Source organism: Megalobrama amblycephala, linkage group LG16 (genome assembly GCF_018812025.1).
Source record: "Megalobrama amblycephala isolate DHTTF-2021 linkage group LG16, ASM1881202v1, whole genome shotgun sequence".
Taxonomy (NCBI): domain Eukaryota; kingdom Metazoa; phylum Chordata; class Actinopteri; order Cypriniformes; family Xenocyprididae; genus Megalobrama; species Megalobrama amblycephala.
The window spans coordinates 37,694,200-37,710,989 of record NC_063059.1 but is presented as its reverse complement, the minus strand read 5'-3'; the positions used below and the strand labels follow the sequence as shown (position 1 = coordinate 37,710,989).

The 16,790-nt window shown below is 35.1% G+C and overlaps 2 protein-coding genes across 4 annotated transcripts in view; one reads left to right on the top strand and one right to left on the bottom strand.

Moving 5' to 3' along the window:
* Positions 1 to 16,790, bottom strand: part of LOC125248560 (NACHT, LRR and PYD domains-containing protein 12-like) — a 1,264,817-nt gene that overhangs the window by 994,529 nt on the left and 253,498 nt on the right. The window lies entirely within an intron of this gene.
* The window catches only part of tiam1b (TIAM Rac1 associated GEF 1b), a 109,313-nt gene that overhangs the window by 15,680 nt on the left and 76,843 nt on the right, over positions 1 to 16,790 (top strand). Inside the window, exon 1 of one of the 3 annotated variants that reach the window (XM_048160513.1) lies at positions 11,799 to 12,086. The exons of 1 other annotated variant lie outside the window; for it this stretch is intronic. The gene's annotated coding sequence lies outside the window, so the exon portion shown is untranslated. Of the gene's footprint in view, positions 1 to 11,798; positions 12,087 to 16,790 lie in introns of those variants that run through there. One more of the 3 variants, XM_048160511.1, reaches the window with a different exon arrangement.

Below are 16,790 nucleotides of genomic sequence, written 5' to 3'. Positions count from 1 at the left end.
ATGCCTGGTATTTAATTGGGATTTGAAGCAGAATCTCGTATATTGAAGGTACATCTTCAGCAGCTGTTGCTTCCTAACATAAGAATCCTACAGGTTCATTCCAGGGTTTCTGGAACATCCGAGTCATCCTTTCAACCTTTTCAGACTCTCAGCCAATCCAGAGACCACCTGCTATAAAAATTCTTGTTTTTTCTTGATATTCGCTGTATAGTATTAACGAACATTACTGTTCTAAAAAGCATTATATTTGAATAAATGTATACACACTACCATTCAAAAATGTAGGGTTGGTAAGATTTTTTTTTTAATGTTTTTGAAAGAAGTCTATTATACTATTTGATTTTTATTTGATCAAAAATACCGTAAAAATAGAAATATTGTGAAATATTATTAAAATTTAGAATTGCTGTTTTCTATTTGAATATATTTTAAAATACAATTTATTCCTGTGATGAATTTTCAGCATCATTACTCCAGTCTTCTTCAGTGTCACATGATCCTTCAGAAATCATTCTGCATCTGAAATCGAATACTTCCCTACTATATAATATGCAAAAAACAGTACACCAAAACAGTAGTATGGTGAAAAACAGTAGGTGAAAAGTCCCCAGATGAACTACTACTTCTGCCGAGATTCTGAAGTGTACATTCGATGGACAGTAACAACATAGATCCGAATTTCCACATTCGTACTATATAGAACATACTTTTTTAATGGTTGCATAGTAAATTCAAATTCTAATGCAGTACCTACTCAGACAGTATGCCACTTCAGACACAGCGATCATGTCCTAACCAGACATAGGGCCCTATAATTTACATGATCACGGAATCGCGGAATCCATTCATAAAAACGGAATTTACTATATAACGCGGAATGTCACGGAATTTGTCAAATTTTTGATGAATGAATTAAAAGCAGGTCAGTACACGTAAATTAAATTGCGATATAGACTAGTGACTGAATATTAAACCGCAAAAAGACTTTATTTAATAATACTATTATTATTAATTAAATTAATTATAAAAAGACTATTTATTTAATAATAAATTATTAAAATATATTTTAAACAATAATCTCAGTGTTTCTTCCATGTTTTAATTTTAACAGTAAAGCTCTGTTGTGCAGCACATTGTGTTTGACAAAAAAGTTTAATTTCATGATTAAAAGATAAATTAAATGGTATGCGTTCATTTGATTGCCAGAAAAATTAAATAAATACACAACAGAACTTCTGAAGAAAAAAATTCATAAAAATATATTTTTTAATTAATTAATATTGTTGTTTTTAAGAATTCAATTAATTAGACATGCTTTTTGATTATTAAAATGGAATTAAACCATTAAAATGGAATCCAGAAAACAGAATTTGGTAAAAATAAAATTTGAGAGAAAGAATAAAATGTAGGACCTTAAAAAAAATGTAATTTTTTTGTTAAACTTGTATTAAATTGTTGGTAAATTGGACAAGATTCATTATTTCAATAAATTAGACATGCTTTTTGATTACTAAAATTTAATTTAACCATTAAAATGGAGTCAAAAAATAAATAAAACGGGAAAAAAAACGGAATCCAGAAAAATTTAAACGGAAAAAACGGAATTTGGGAAAAAATAAAACGGATTTTATAGGGCCCTACAGACACAATGCAATAAGATTCAAGCGAAAAAGCAATTTTTTCTGTCCACACCAGACACGTTTATTTTATTTAAAAAAACAACACATTTGTAAATTACAGTTTTCGTCTTTCAATAACTCTTTCCATAGCCAGCAAAATTTTTTTTTCCCTAAGTTGCCAGCCACCGCCAGAGTTTTCGATCATACTCACGCGCGCACAAAAATCCCCTCCGTGCACATGGCCTCCATGAGAATATTTTATCATATGAATATCTGAACAGGTTGCAATATATCGTGAAAAGAAAGAACAGAATTAAAAAGTTTAAAAATATTCTTCATGCATTCTTTTTTTATCAGCACTTGAATATGGGTAGGTTTAATTTTAAAAAAAGCAACATTTTGAACAAAAAGCTGAGAAAATCATGTTTTTTTTCTTCAAAAACTACAACGTGATTCATGTAAGCGATGCTTTTATCGCTTGTTTCTGCTCCTTTTTGCCTTTGTTTTGATCACTGCAGTAAAATAGATCGATTTTACTACATCATATTAAATGCTGGATGTCTCGTGAATTAATTTAAAAACATATTGTATGATGGAGAAAATACTGTATTACTGTTACTTAATCGCTAATAAAGCTGCATCTGATTATGCTATGTTAGGTACTTGACAAAATAGTGTTTTTCTCTGAGGCGTGGTAAAGCATGGTACTCGCAAAAAAATCAAGAAAATTAGATTTAAACAATAAGACTAAACGTGTTGAGCTACATAACAACAATTAGTTTTCATTTTACTCAAGTGAACAAAATATATAACACTGGCCTAGTGGTTTTTGGATATTTTACTGCAAAATTATTACATATTGCACCTTTAACTGCTGCTCCACAGCTCAAACTGTTCATTAAAACTATTCACAGACAGTGTTAGAGTATTGAATTTTGGCACTTTACACACCAGTTATTAAATTATTAGGCATTAATATAGATGTTTCCATCCATCTATTTTTATGCACATTTTGGGATATCGCATAAAAAAATGCCAAGATGCACATATATTCTAAAAACATGCATAAAAAACGTATAAGCTCAATTGAGGTGGATAAATTTTTTTATCAGACATAAAACACATGCGCATAAACAACTATGATGGAAACACATTTACCGATTAAATCCTTTGATGCGCAACAAAAAACTCATGCGATTTTGACTCAACAGAGGATGTGATTGGATAACTGGACTAACCAACGGGCCAATCACATCACAGCATCTTAGTTGTTGGTTTGATCATTCTGAAATGCCTGAACCGAAGTCTGTCATCAGAATGATTGGGTATAATGAAGTGTCTCACACAAATGAGTTTTCAAACAGGTATCCGAACTCAAGATAACATGACAGAATGAGCATGAGTCATTTATGACAACGTCCATTTTTATTAGTTATTTTGCGTGGAATTCCCTGAAAGTGATGATATTGTTCTCTTGAACGCATGGGATGGAAACGCTGCTTTACTGTTTTATGCGATATTCCAATTTTGCTCACAAGTTAAATGTGCAACTTCGAATGAAAACATAGCTAATGATAACTCCAACTGTTCAACAAATAAAGTATTTCTAAGCATTTGGGATCATAATTTTCATCTGCTGGTTGAAAAAAGTGCCTTCATAAAACGGCGCCATGAACTTATTACAGGATTATCTGACTTGATCTTGAATAAGACAAGACATATAAATCATAAAAACCAAACAAACACTCGCAGTCATGAGAGGTGCAGTATTTCTCATCTCTGTCATGTTTTACAATCAGACAAAAATGTGATTCCCAAGTCACATCATGTTTCTGTGTACCTTTATGCAAAGCCAGGCCATTGTTTCCAGTGTTATGAATATGTATTGCCTTTGAGCGTGATTCCAAAGAGCTGTAAGCAAATTTGGAGTGCATTTCCACGCAGCTGGCGTGTCGATGATTTTAAATGAAAATCCCAGTAAGGCTGCGAGCTTTAGCGTTCGGCGTAAGCCTCTCTCCTGGGTCATTGCTGAAATATTGTAGATTCATGAACAGTAGACCTGGAGAACGGGGAAAGATGTAAAACAGCTTCTCTGTGGGAACAGTGATGTTTTTTGTCTCTGTCGGTGATTCTTTAGTGAATTCCTCTGTTGCAGACTTCAGAAAGACTAATGCAAACATGACAGACAGGGAGAGTAAAGTCCCTGACCGTAATCGAAAGCGGCACGTGCCGTCTCAGTTTGAAGGAAGACGTTTTGTTTGCTTGTCCTTTTTTATCGTGGTTTTCTTGATATTAGGGGTGATTCTCTGTTTGGTTTGTTAAAGGATTAGTTCACTTTCAAATTAAAATTTCCTGATAATTTACTCACCCCCATGTCATCCAAGATGTTCATGTCTTTCTTTCTTCAGTCGAAAAGAAATGAAGGTTTTTGATGAAAACATTCCAGGATTATTCTCCTTATAGTGGACTTCAATGGAGCCCAAACAGTTGAAGGTCAAAATGACAGTTTCAGTGCAGCTTCAAAGGGCTTTAAACGATACCAGACGAGGAATAAGAGTCATATCTAGTGAAACGATTCGTCATTTTCGAAAAAAAATGTAAATGTATATGCTTTATATAAACAAATGATCGCCTTCCAAGTGGTTCCGCTTTCCGTATTCTTCAAAAAGCTTACGCTGTATGTCCTACGCCTTCCCTATTCTACTTACGGAAAAAATGGAACTGGCACTGCGTTCGTTCCGTAAGTAGAATAAGGAAGGCGTGGGACATACAGCATAAGCTTTTTAAAGAAAACAGCACTCTTGCTCGTGTCATGAACTATCAGGAGCATTTTTGCCAGCATATCTTGGAATTTCCAACCCTGAGTGGAGAGCAGTATGTATATTAAATCATATAATACATTTATAATGTTAAAATCACGATTGATATGATTGATAAGAACCAAGTGCAAAGCCGCTATAGCCTATTAATGAATGGAATTGCATTTGTCTGAAAAGTCTTTGCAAAGATGTTTCTGGAAACAAACTATTACACCTTTTCCAGAAGTGGTCAAATGAGCAACGGAAAAACTGCGAGAATTTATTCTTATATAAAGATTTTATGAAGTTAAAGGGTTAGTTCCTCCAAAAATGAAAATTCTGTCATTTATTACTCACCCTCATGTCGTTCCACACCCGTAAGACCTTCGTTAATCTTCAGAACTCAAATTAAGATATTTTAGTTGAAATCCGATGGCTCATTGAGGCCTGCATAGGGAGCAATGACACTTCCTCTGTCAAGATCCATAAAGGTACTAAAAACATATTTAAATCAGTTCATGTGAGTGCAGTGGTTCAATATTAATATTATAAAGCGACGAGAATATTTTTGGAGCACCAAAAAAAACTAAATAACGACTTATATAGTGATGGCCGATTTCAAAACACTGCTTCATGAAGCTTCGGAGCGTTATGAATCAGTGTATCGAATCTGCTGTTCGGAGCGCCAAAGTCACGTGATTTCAGCAGTTTGACAAGCAATCTGAATCATGATTCGACACACTGATTCATCTGTGCTCCGAATCTTCCTGAAGCATTGTTTTGAAATCGGCCATCACTAAATAAGTCGTTATTTAGTTTTTTTTGGCGCACCAAAAATATTCTCGATACTATAATAGTATCGCGATACTACCATAGAACCGTGGGGGGTGATAGAGATACTTTCAGATCTTGTTGCCATTTAACACGGATGGCTGTGTCCGAAAGCTTCGGCAGCTGACTTGTTGCCTCACTGTCTTAAGACTGATTTATAATTCTGCGTCAAGCCTACATCTTAGCTACATCGTAGGCTGTGTGTAGCATGTGTAGCCTACGGCGTAGCATGACGTGCACCCAGAGCTGATCCTCCCTATACGCAAGCTACGGCAGTAGGGGCCCTCTTGCTCATCACTATATAAAATAAACATGACGATAACTCACCATAACGTGAATATTTCTTTATAAAATGCAAAAATATGTGTGGTGTCTACTAAACATTTGGCGGAGTCATGTGGAAATATTTTAGTAATGACTTACATTGATTTAATAACTGTTTCGAACTCAGACATCATGCAGTGCAGCAGATAATAACATATGCGTCTTGACATGTCTGCAAAACAAAACTATCCTTCTGAAACTGATAAAAAAGGGCTAAGAATGAAGAAAGTAGGCTATGTATTTTTGTAACATTTTCAAGTTCTTATTTAGTCTTCTAGAAAAAGCAGTAAATTCATAAGCAAGTCATAAAGCAAAAACTCCACTCCAGGTCTCCACCGTGTTTCCTTAGAAATGACCAATGATGTCATGTGACTTTCGGTTTGTGTTGGTACACATCAATATTCAAAACGTTCTTATGCATGGTTTAATGTACATAAGAAATAAACATTCCTGTTCAGTATTACAAGCTGTGTGACTCAGGTAGGCCTACTTTAAAAACAATGCCCATAGTCTAAAATTAGCTAATTTAGAGAATTCCGAGAATTCCAAGAATTCCGAGAATTACCGAAGGTGCTTAGGCACCTATGGTATCTGTTGGCGTTCTTTTTAATTATTCTTCTTCCGCTCTGGGAGTCTATGGCAGCCCATAGAACCGCTTGCGGGAAAGTTGTGAAATTTGGCACACAGTTAGAGGACAGTCTGACCTTTGTCCATATCAAATTTGGAGTCTCAAACTCAATCCCTCTAGTGCCACCAGCTGTCCAAAGTTGCACTTATGTTTATGTTAATAACTTTTGAATTGTAAAGGTTAGAAACAATATTTTATTTTTTTCCTTTGATTCCTTGGGTCAAGATTAATCGATTGCACCCTATGACATCATTTTCCGTCATGAACATTTTTCCGCCATTTTGAATTTTCCAAAAAAACCTACTTTTTTTAACTCCTCCTAGGCCGTTACTCCGATTTTCACGAAAATTTAACCAGATCATCTCCAGACCATGCCGACAAAAACTTATGGAATTCAAGTCGATTCCTCAAACCGTTTTCGTAAAACACGTGAACGAATTGTAAGTAGCACTTGCGAAAATAGACGTAAGGCTGTATTTCTGCAATGCTTTATCGTATTCAGACCAAAGTTGGGACATGTCATCACAAATATGACCTGAGGCATCATGCAGCATTTCAGTGCAGCGCCATCTACTGGTGCGGAGATATGAAAAATGGCTATTTTTGCTTATAACTTTTGATGAGTTTGGTCTCGTTAGATTCAGGGCATCATGCCGAGTCGAATGATATCCAATTTTCCCATATCGGCCATTTTGACCGTCGGCCATTTTGAATTTTATGCATCTTCGGCACCATGTCCTGACAATACTCAAAACGTTTTGGCGCAGCGCCACCTTGTGGTCAAAAGTTATAACAAAATTTTAAAAAATGCTAATAACTTTTGACAATATTAACCGATTGTAATGAAACTGGTCTCAGTAGATTCTTTGGGTCATGCTGAGAACATAGATATCACATTTGCCATAGTCGGCTGAACTTCCTGTCCGCCATATTTTTTTTCTTTAAAAACCTACTTTTTCGAACTCCTCCTAGACCGTTGTTCCGATTTTCACCAAAATCGAACCGTATCATCTTCAGACCATGCCGACAAAAAGTTATGGATTTCAAGTTGATACGTCAAACTGTTTTCGTATACCGGAGCAAAGAATTTGAGGCATGATGCAAAAACGACTCTTGAAGCTGTATCTCTGTAATGCTTTGAAATATTGACACCAAACTTTGCAAGTGTCATTGTCACCTCACTCTGACCATACCACATTAATTTGGTCACAGCACCACCTATTGGTCGAAAGTGATGAACCAGTAAATCCTCATTTTTCAGCTCTTTTGCCTAAAATGATCTTAATAGGTCTTTAATTGCTCCCTGTTGCAGGTGGTCTGATGCTCACAGCCATGTTGGCTGGCTTCTTGTGCCGTTTTTGTGCTTGGCCCCATAATTGCTGCTTGCAGCTATATTTATTATTGTTGTTTATCATGCTGTAATTTCGTAAGTAAATCACGCATTTAGAAAGCGAATTTGGCTGTGTGTTATAGTTTTCTGACAGCTAGATGGTGCTAGAGCATTACCACTATCAAAAAGCATTAATTTAGATGTCAACGAAAATTTGGCTATAAGTTTACTTTTAATTGTTTTTACTGCCAATTTAACGTGTTTTAATGGGTTTCCCTTTACCTATTTATATATGTTTTTCATAACTTGCAGTTTGTTTCCTTGATGTTTTAATCCCATTAGCTATAGCAAACCGGCAGTGCACCACATTATTGGTTTATGCAATAATAAAGACTATAAAAATTTTGGGGGTTTTAAGAATGCTCTGACAGGGGCCCCTTCACAAAGTTTTGCTTAGGGCCCCCAGAAGTGTAGGATCGACACTGCGTGCACCTCTCCAAAAATGTAACAGTGCGTCAATTCTACGTGGACCGTGAGCGCTGTGATTGGACTGCTAGAACCCCTCCCTCAGGTCAAAAAAGAAAATGAAGTATAAATGAAAACTAATGCCTAGCAGACGGTGTAGAGGCTGCGGCGTAGGTCAGACGCAGAAGGATAAATCAGCCTTTATCAGGCAATAATTTTTCAGGCAGCGTTTGCACAGGAAGGTACCTCACGAAACTTATTTCGAACAGACTTCTGAGGCAGCAAAATGGTGTAAAGATTTACAACAAAATAAAGCGAACTCTGGTGATAACTAAGCACATATTACTAATACTACAATAGTAATTTCATTCACATTGAAGAACATTCAATGTGGATGTGTCTTGATGCCTTCCAACCTTGGAATGCATCTTCCAAAGGCAGCATTTTTCAGTTTTCGGATGCCAGTTTTTGGAAAATCAGCTGAAGACGACAGATAATCCTAACATCTGCTATAGCATCCTTTGCAGTGCTGAAAATGCAACATGTACTTGTTGCGTTATGAATTGCAAACACATTTCAGAATGTATTCCCGTGTTCCAGGTAGATTGTTTATGACTGTTTTTAAGATATATATATATTGTGTTATTTATGGCTCCAGCATGCTAATCACTTACGACATGCTAATCACTTACGAGTCATTAAGAGAAATGGGACTTTCTGTCTGTCATTCATGGAATTGGGGTCACAGAGGTCAATTCCAATTCTGATACTACAAAATTATTATTTCACATACATCCCAACATTACCATATTAAAATGGCTTGAGGATATAATCTGAAGCATCATGAATACTTAACTCCTTTATAACAGATGACTGAATCCCATAATGAAGCATTTGATGCAGAATATGAGACGATGCAGCTGATATTTTATCATGCAGAGCAGACTCTGCGGCCGGTCTGGCATTCCTGTGGGCTCAGACGGCCCTGCGTTCACCCGAACACCCTCCCTGCTCCTCCTCACAGCGCTGAGGAGGCCGTCATGTCACGTCTGTCTGTCTCCTCCTCAAAAAAAAAACTCTCACTCGTCTCGTTAAAGCTGATGCGTCTTTTCTGCATGTTAAACATTGAAAAAATGACATGCATCATATCATGTGGGACGGAATATTTGGAAATGTAAGGCAGGACTTTTATCCATCAGGATTTGATATGATCATGTGCTGTGATTATTATTGGTTCATTTTTGTTTTTCTCCACCCACAGTTGCAAGTTGTTTTGAAAGGTGAAGGTTATTGAAAGTTATTTCTTTTGTTTTTTTTAATTTATTTATTTATTTATTTATTTATTTAATGTGCATTCCTTTTTATATATATATTTTTTATTTAATATGAATTATGGCATTATTATGATTTACCTTTTATTAATGATTATGGGATTATTAACATGTATAATTTTTTGTTTTAAATAAATTATGGAATTAAAACTTACATTTATTTTCATGTAATAGTAATTATACCATTATTCATTTTTATTTATTTGTATTTTTTAATAATTATTATATGATTGTTAATATTCATTCTTAATTTAATATGAATTATGGGAATATTATGATTTTTAATTTTATTTTTTATTAATTATTATGGGATTGTTAAGATTTTTAAATGAGCTTTTAATTAATTATTATGGAACTTTTACATTTATTTTCATGTAATATGAATTATGCCACTATTAATTATTTTATTTTTTTAATAATTATTACATGATTGTTAATATTTATTCTTATTTTTTATTTAATATGAATTATGGAATTATTATGATTTTTAATTGTATTTTTATAAATTTTTAATTAATGGGGTTGTTAAGATTATTAATTAATTATTATGGAAATTCATTATTTAATTAATTATTATGGAAAAATAATATTATGCCATTATTATTTTTTATTCATTTATTTTTTTTAATAATCATTACATGATTGTTAATATTTATTCTTATTTTTTATTTAATATTATTTAGTAAATAAAATACAATAAGGATTTTTATGGGATTGTTAAGATTTTTACATTTTTGTTTTTACTTAATTATTATAGAAATTAATTATTTAATTAATTATTATGGAAAAATAATATTATGCCATTATTAATTTTTATTTTTTAATAATCATATATATATATATATATATATATATATATATATATATATATATATATATATATATATATATATATATTTGTATTTAATATTGTTTAGTAAATAAATTGCCTTAAGGATTTTTATTGGATTGTGAATATTTTTACATTTTGTTTTTAATTAGTTATTATCGAAAAAATAATATTGTGCCATCATTCATTTTTTATTATTATTTTTTAAAAATCATTACATGATTGTTAATATTTATTCTTAATTTTTTTCTGTAATATTATTACAGTAAGGATGCCAAAGACCACATTTCTTTCTTTCTTCCTTCTCTCTCTCTCTCCCTGTTTCTCACTGTCTCACTCAGTGTTTTGTTTGGGAGGAAGTATCCAGCTGTGGAGTTTGTCCAGATTAGGGGTCATAACCTTGGCTGGTGTTGTTAGTCTCTTTATATGCCGTCAGACTAACCGCAATGTTGAGGTTCTTATTTTAGACAGTTTAATCACAATTGTCTAGACGGGCTGTTGCACTTCTGAGCTGTGCACAGTCCAGTTCATCTGTCTGAGGTGCTCGCTCGCCCCCTCCACAGCGCTCTGTCGCAGGGTTATATCAGTCTCTGCACCGGTCTCAATCTGGCCCCAGGCGTCTGCGCTGCTATGTATGCAAAGCAGCTCGCAGATCACATGATCAGAGTGACGGAACAGCCTCCCTTCTCCCAAACACTGTGGCCACTGCCTGGCGTCCCAGAATACCTACACAAGGTGTGTGTGTGTGTGCATGTGTGTGTGTTGAAAATGAATTCGGCTAGGGTCGTCATCATTGACGTCTGTGTCTCTCTCCTCCTACAGCTCTGGTGCTATGACAACAACGCTGCTGCCTTCCCACCAATCACACCTCTATCTTCACAGAGACATAAGCATGCTGTTCTGTCCAAATATTTAACATTTAACCTCTTCGGCTGGATATTGTGGCATGTGATGGATGTTTTTTTGTAGATGCCAACACTAGATGTAATGTAAGATCACGATGGGTGAATATTACAAAACATTTTTAGGGCCTGACCATGTCTGGTACATATTTTTACCACAAAATCAAAAGAAAAAAATACTAAATTATATTTTGCATGATGAAATGGAACCTATTTATAGATTTATTGCATTTTGACATTATTTTAATGACAGTTAAGCACATATTTCCTCCATATTCTCATTACTATCATTATTTTTATGTGAAAGCAAAAATTATATATTATTTAAAATATTTGTGCATGGTAGAATTTGTGTTGCTTTTATTAAATAATGTTGATTAAAATAATTTAAAAAAATCATTGTATTTCAGTAATGTAGTATATTTATTGACAATTACAGAAATTACATACAAATCCTCGAAAATAATTTGTCCAAGACACATGATAGTAATGAGAATATGATGTTTAGCTGTCATAAAAATTTTGATTTTGTGATTAAATACTCCCTAGACATGTTTTTTATGTGGGATAAGCTCTTTATTTTGTAGACTTTATTTTACAGAAGTTGCCCACAGGTGGGCGGAGCTCTGCGGTAAAGGTGTGAGAAGTGGGTGGGGTCAGTGTTTGTGAGAGGCGGGTTTGAATTCTTGTGTAAATTTGATGCTCTCCGCAGGGTCATACCAGAGCCATTCAGACAGACCAAAAGGAGCAGAACCACACACATTCCTGCTCCCAATCTCACAGTGATTCCGAGGCAGAAGGAAAGGGGGAAGGGGAAGGAGGTAAAGAGAGTGTGGGAGAGGGGAGGAGAAGAGGGGGGATCGTTGAACGGACACAGCCCCCCCCATCCCAAGCTGTTTCAGTTCCCGTCCACTCACGTGGGAGTCAGTATGTTGTGGAGTTTGAGACGGAATGTGGACGCCGCTGCAGGAAACATGCGATTTTAGAAAGGACGCGTGTCATTGGGTCACAGGATCGCCCCCTGGGAAGGTAAGACGTTTGTGCGGTTGTCGAGGTGTGGCGGCAGTCTTTGGGTTTGTGTTGATGCTTTTTAGAGCAGTTTCGCAGCTTCAGAGAGTCTCGATGTCTGTTGAGAGGCAGAGAAAGCAGATGAAAAGGATTTCCCACATCTGAACAGCGCTGTCTGTATGTCTGACTTTGTCTGTCTCTGTTCGGCTTGCTCTGTCTTTCTCTCTGAACATTCAAAGAAGCGTATTGACATGGTAAACAAGGGTTTGCATCGGCAAAACATTAATAACAATTACACGTTTAATGTTTGTTGTTATACACTGAACACATGTATTATAGACATTTGCTGGTCATTTTCTGGTGTTTGTATCTCAATGGAAGTTTAGACTTCTCTACCTTAGGTTTGTTCTTCCTGGGGTTTTGTGTAGCTGGTATATCCCTAGTTTAACTATTCCTGTTGGAATTTCAGACATAATTTACAGCCAATCCTAAAAAAAATCTTAAGAATTGCATAAGAGAGTCACAACCTGGAAATATCAGGGATTTTTAATTATTGATGATATTTTTTAATGAATTTGTAGTTTAATTTTTTTTTTTACATAATTGTTTTTTTTTAATGGAAGCTTGTTTCCGCCACTGAATAAGAATAAAAAAGGTATAATTGTGACTTTTTATCTTGCAATTCTGACTTTTTTCCTCAGAATTGCCAGTTTATATGTCGCAATTCTGACTTTATAACACGGAATTGCAAGTTATACAGTCAGAATTGTGGGATATAAACTCACAATTCTGAGAAAGAAGTTAGAATTGCGACATAAACTTGAAATTCTGACTTTATAACACAATTTTGACTATATCACACAAGTCTTACAACAACTTTTTTTCCTCAGAATTGGACTATTGTGAGGTAATAACTCACAACTGCGAGAAAAAAGTCAGAATTGCGAGTTTATAACTTGTGATTCTGACATTATAACTCAACTTTATTTCTCGCAGTTCAGACTATTTCTCACAATTGCGAGTTTATATCGAGATTCTGACATTATAATTCACGATTGCGAGTTTATATTGAGATTCTGACATTATAATTCACGATTGCGAGTTTATATCTCCAGATTCTGACTTAATTTGCAATTGCTAGTTTATATATCGAGACTCTGACATTATAATTCACGATTTCTAGTTTATATCTCGAGATTCTGACATTATAATTCACGATTTCTAGTTTATATCTCGAGATTCTGACATTATAATTCGCAATTGCGAGTTTATATCGAGATTCTGACATTATAATTCACGATTGCGAGTTTATATCGAGATTCTGACATTATAATTCACGATTGCTAGTTTATATCTTGAGATTCTGACATTATAATTCACGATTGCAAGTTTATATCTTGAGATTCTGACATTATAATTCACGATTGCTAGTTTATATCTTGAGATTCTGACATTATAATTCACGATTGCGAGTTTATATCTTGAGATTCTGACATTATAATTCACGATTGCTAGTTTATATCTTGAGATTCTGACATTATAATTCACGATTGCGAGTTTATATTGAGATTCTGACATTATAATTCACAATTGTGAGTTTATATCTCCAGATTCTGACTTAATTCGCAATTGCGAGTTTATATCTCCAGATTCTGACACTATAATTCACAATTGCGAGTTTATATCTCGAGATTCTGATATTATAATTCACGATTGCGAGTTTATATCTCGCAATTCTGAGAAAAGAAGTAGGAATTGTAAAGATATAAAGGCGCAATTACCTTTTTTATTTTTAGTTTAGTGGCGGAAACAAGCTTCCATACATTTAAGTGAAAACATATTTAATATAAAATATTTTTTAAATTCCTTATCAAGTAATTGAGTCCTGTTGGATAATCTGTAGTCTTTATCAGAACTCTACTGGCATTTTATTGGAATAATTTCTTCCTACTTGAGTTAAAAGAAAGCAACAGGAGTTTTAAAACCAGCAAAGTTTTGCCATAAATTGCTTGTGATGCTCTACATGGACATTCAATCCCATTGGAAACCTAATAGTCCTATTGTGAACTATGTGTTCTTAAGATCTACTTGTTGTTATGCTGGAATCCTGTGTTGGAATTCCCATTAGGATCCAGACCATTGCTGAAATTGCAGTTGGATTTGTTTGACTCTGTGAATTTGTATGCGTTACATTTAAATTTAAACTCCTTGTGGTTTGCAAAATCTGATTTATTTTAGCACTAGTAAAGTTGATGTGTCCAAATGCCCACATCTAAACTGTTGCATATCAATAGATACATCCTGAACAAAGAATATTTAAAAGATTGTTATTATCTTCCACCTGTGGTCTTAAATGCTAATTGAACTGGTAGTTAATGACAGAACATCAACACGCAAACGCTGCCTTTCTGCGGGTGTCAGACGCTGTAAATAGTCCATGCGTGCGTCGTTAGAATGACAAAGCTCCTGTGCCGCTGCTATTGTGTAGCCGTGTGAGGAAGATGATGAATTGCAAATGTGTGAGTCGGTCAGAGTCAAGGAGAATCCCCTCTGAGCGTGTCCTGGTGTGAAGGACTTTAGACGGGCTGAATTCATTCTCTGAGTCCCTGTGAATGGCCTGAGAAAAGGAAAGGCAGAAAGACAGGAGGAATCTCTCATCTGCTGGTATACAGATGGAAATGAATCAGCCATCCGCAGTCAGGCAGGACAGGAGGTCAGCGCTGGTGGACGCAGCTGGGAAGTCTTGCATCATACAGAGAGCCATTAGAGAACACATATGGAGAGAGTGAGTTCATGTGAATATTAAAAAAAACCTAAAAGCTGGTCTGAGTCACACACAAGGTCAGATATTAACAGGGCCAAAGTGACCACAATGCTCTAGATTTTTAATATGTGGAGGCGAAAAGGCCCTTTAGCCAATTCTTGTTGTCTGACATTTCATACAGTTTATTTTTGAAATTCACTCTTAGAAGAAAAAGTTCCGTATAGAACTTCTATAAGTTCTATAAGAGTTCTGTAAGGCACTTCATATATAGAACCTTTTACTCACCCTCATGCCATTCCACACCCATAAGACCCGTTAATCTTCGGAACGCAAATTGTTGAAATCCTATGGCTCCGTGAGGCCTCCATAGGGAGCAATGACATTTCCTTTCTCAAGATCCATTAATGTACTAAAAACATATTTAAATCAGTTCATGTGAGTACAGTGGTTCAATATTAATATTATAAAGCGACGAGAATATTTTTGGTGCACCAAAAAACAAAATAATGACTTATATAGTGATGGCCGATTTCAAAACACTGCTTCAGGAAGCATCGGAGCATAATGAATCAGCGTGTCGAATCAGTCGTTTGGAGCGCCAAAGTCACGTGATTTCAGCAGTTTGGCGGTTTGACACGCGATCCGAATCATGATTCGATACACTGATTCATTATGCTCTGATGCTTCCTGAAGCAGTGTTTTGAAATCGGCCATCACTACATAAGTCGTTATTTTGGGGGTTTTTTTGGCGCACCAAAAAAATTCTGGTCACTTTATAATATTAATATTGAACCACTGTACTCACATGAACTGATTTAAATATGTTTTTAGTACCTTTATGGATCTTGAGAGAGGAAGTGTCATTGCTCCCAATGGTGGCCTCACGGAGCCATCGGATTTCTACAAAAAATATCTTAATTTGTGTTCTGAAGATTAATGAAGGTCTTACGGGTGTGGAACGGCATGAGGGTGAGTAATAAATGACAGAATTTTCATTTTTGGTTGAATTAACCCTTTAATTCATTAATTTTTTTGAATAAAACAGCTAGCATTATGCAATGATTTAAGACATTTCTCCTTATACTCCTGCTCCGAGGTATACTCCTTATACCTCGACGGACTCAACAGATGAAATGAGTCAGAGAAGAGTTCTGTGTGAAAGAAAGAATGCGGAGCCTCAGCGCACACCTCCTATTATGTTATCGTCACGGACCAATGGTAGATGTTTTGCAGCTGGAGCGAACTTTTCCTGAGAGTCGCTTTGGCAAGCCGTTTCGAACTCCCAAAATGAAAACAAAACAAACATCGCCTGATTTTGTTCTAGATGACGTCACATCTGTTTGTTCGGGGCTTTTATAAGAAAAAGTTCAATATAGAAAGCTTCATATATATAACCTTTTAGGGGTACCCATCATGAGATCATTTTATGCATTTAGTTGTGGTTAATTTTGTTTAATTCTTTTTTATTTTGATTATTATTATTTTGAATGAAACAGCTCGTATTATGCAATTATTAAAGACATTTCTCCTTATATAGAAACTTTTTTGGCATAAATGATTCATTAAAATTAAGTCAAGAACCCTAGGGTCATTGTAGAACCCATGTTTACAAATGGAGTTAAAAATAATTATCTCAATCCGATCAACAGGTGGACGAAGCTAAATACAGGTGTAAATTAGGGGTGTAATGGTTCTCAGTAAAAAATTTAACTGTTCGGTTCTCCACACACGGTTCGCCACGCACTTCATCCCAAACCTGACGACACATCTATAATATGGTTTGTTGAAAACAACAATGTGCAAAACAGACAGATGGATTCGGCTAATGTATGTTTCAGTCGATGGATTCGCATTCTGGTTTCCCAATACGTTACAACAGCGATGATCAAAAGAACATGGACAAAACAGACTCTCTTTGTAAACAAATGTTCAATGCAAGTGCCGTATGCTCGAATATGAGC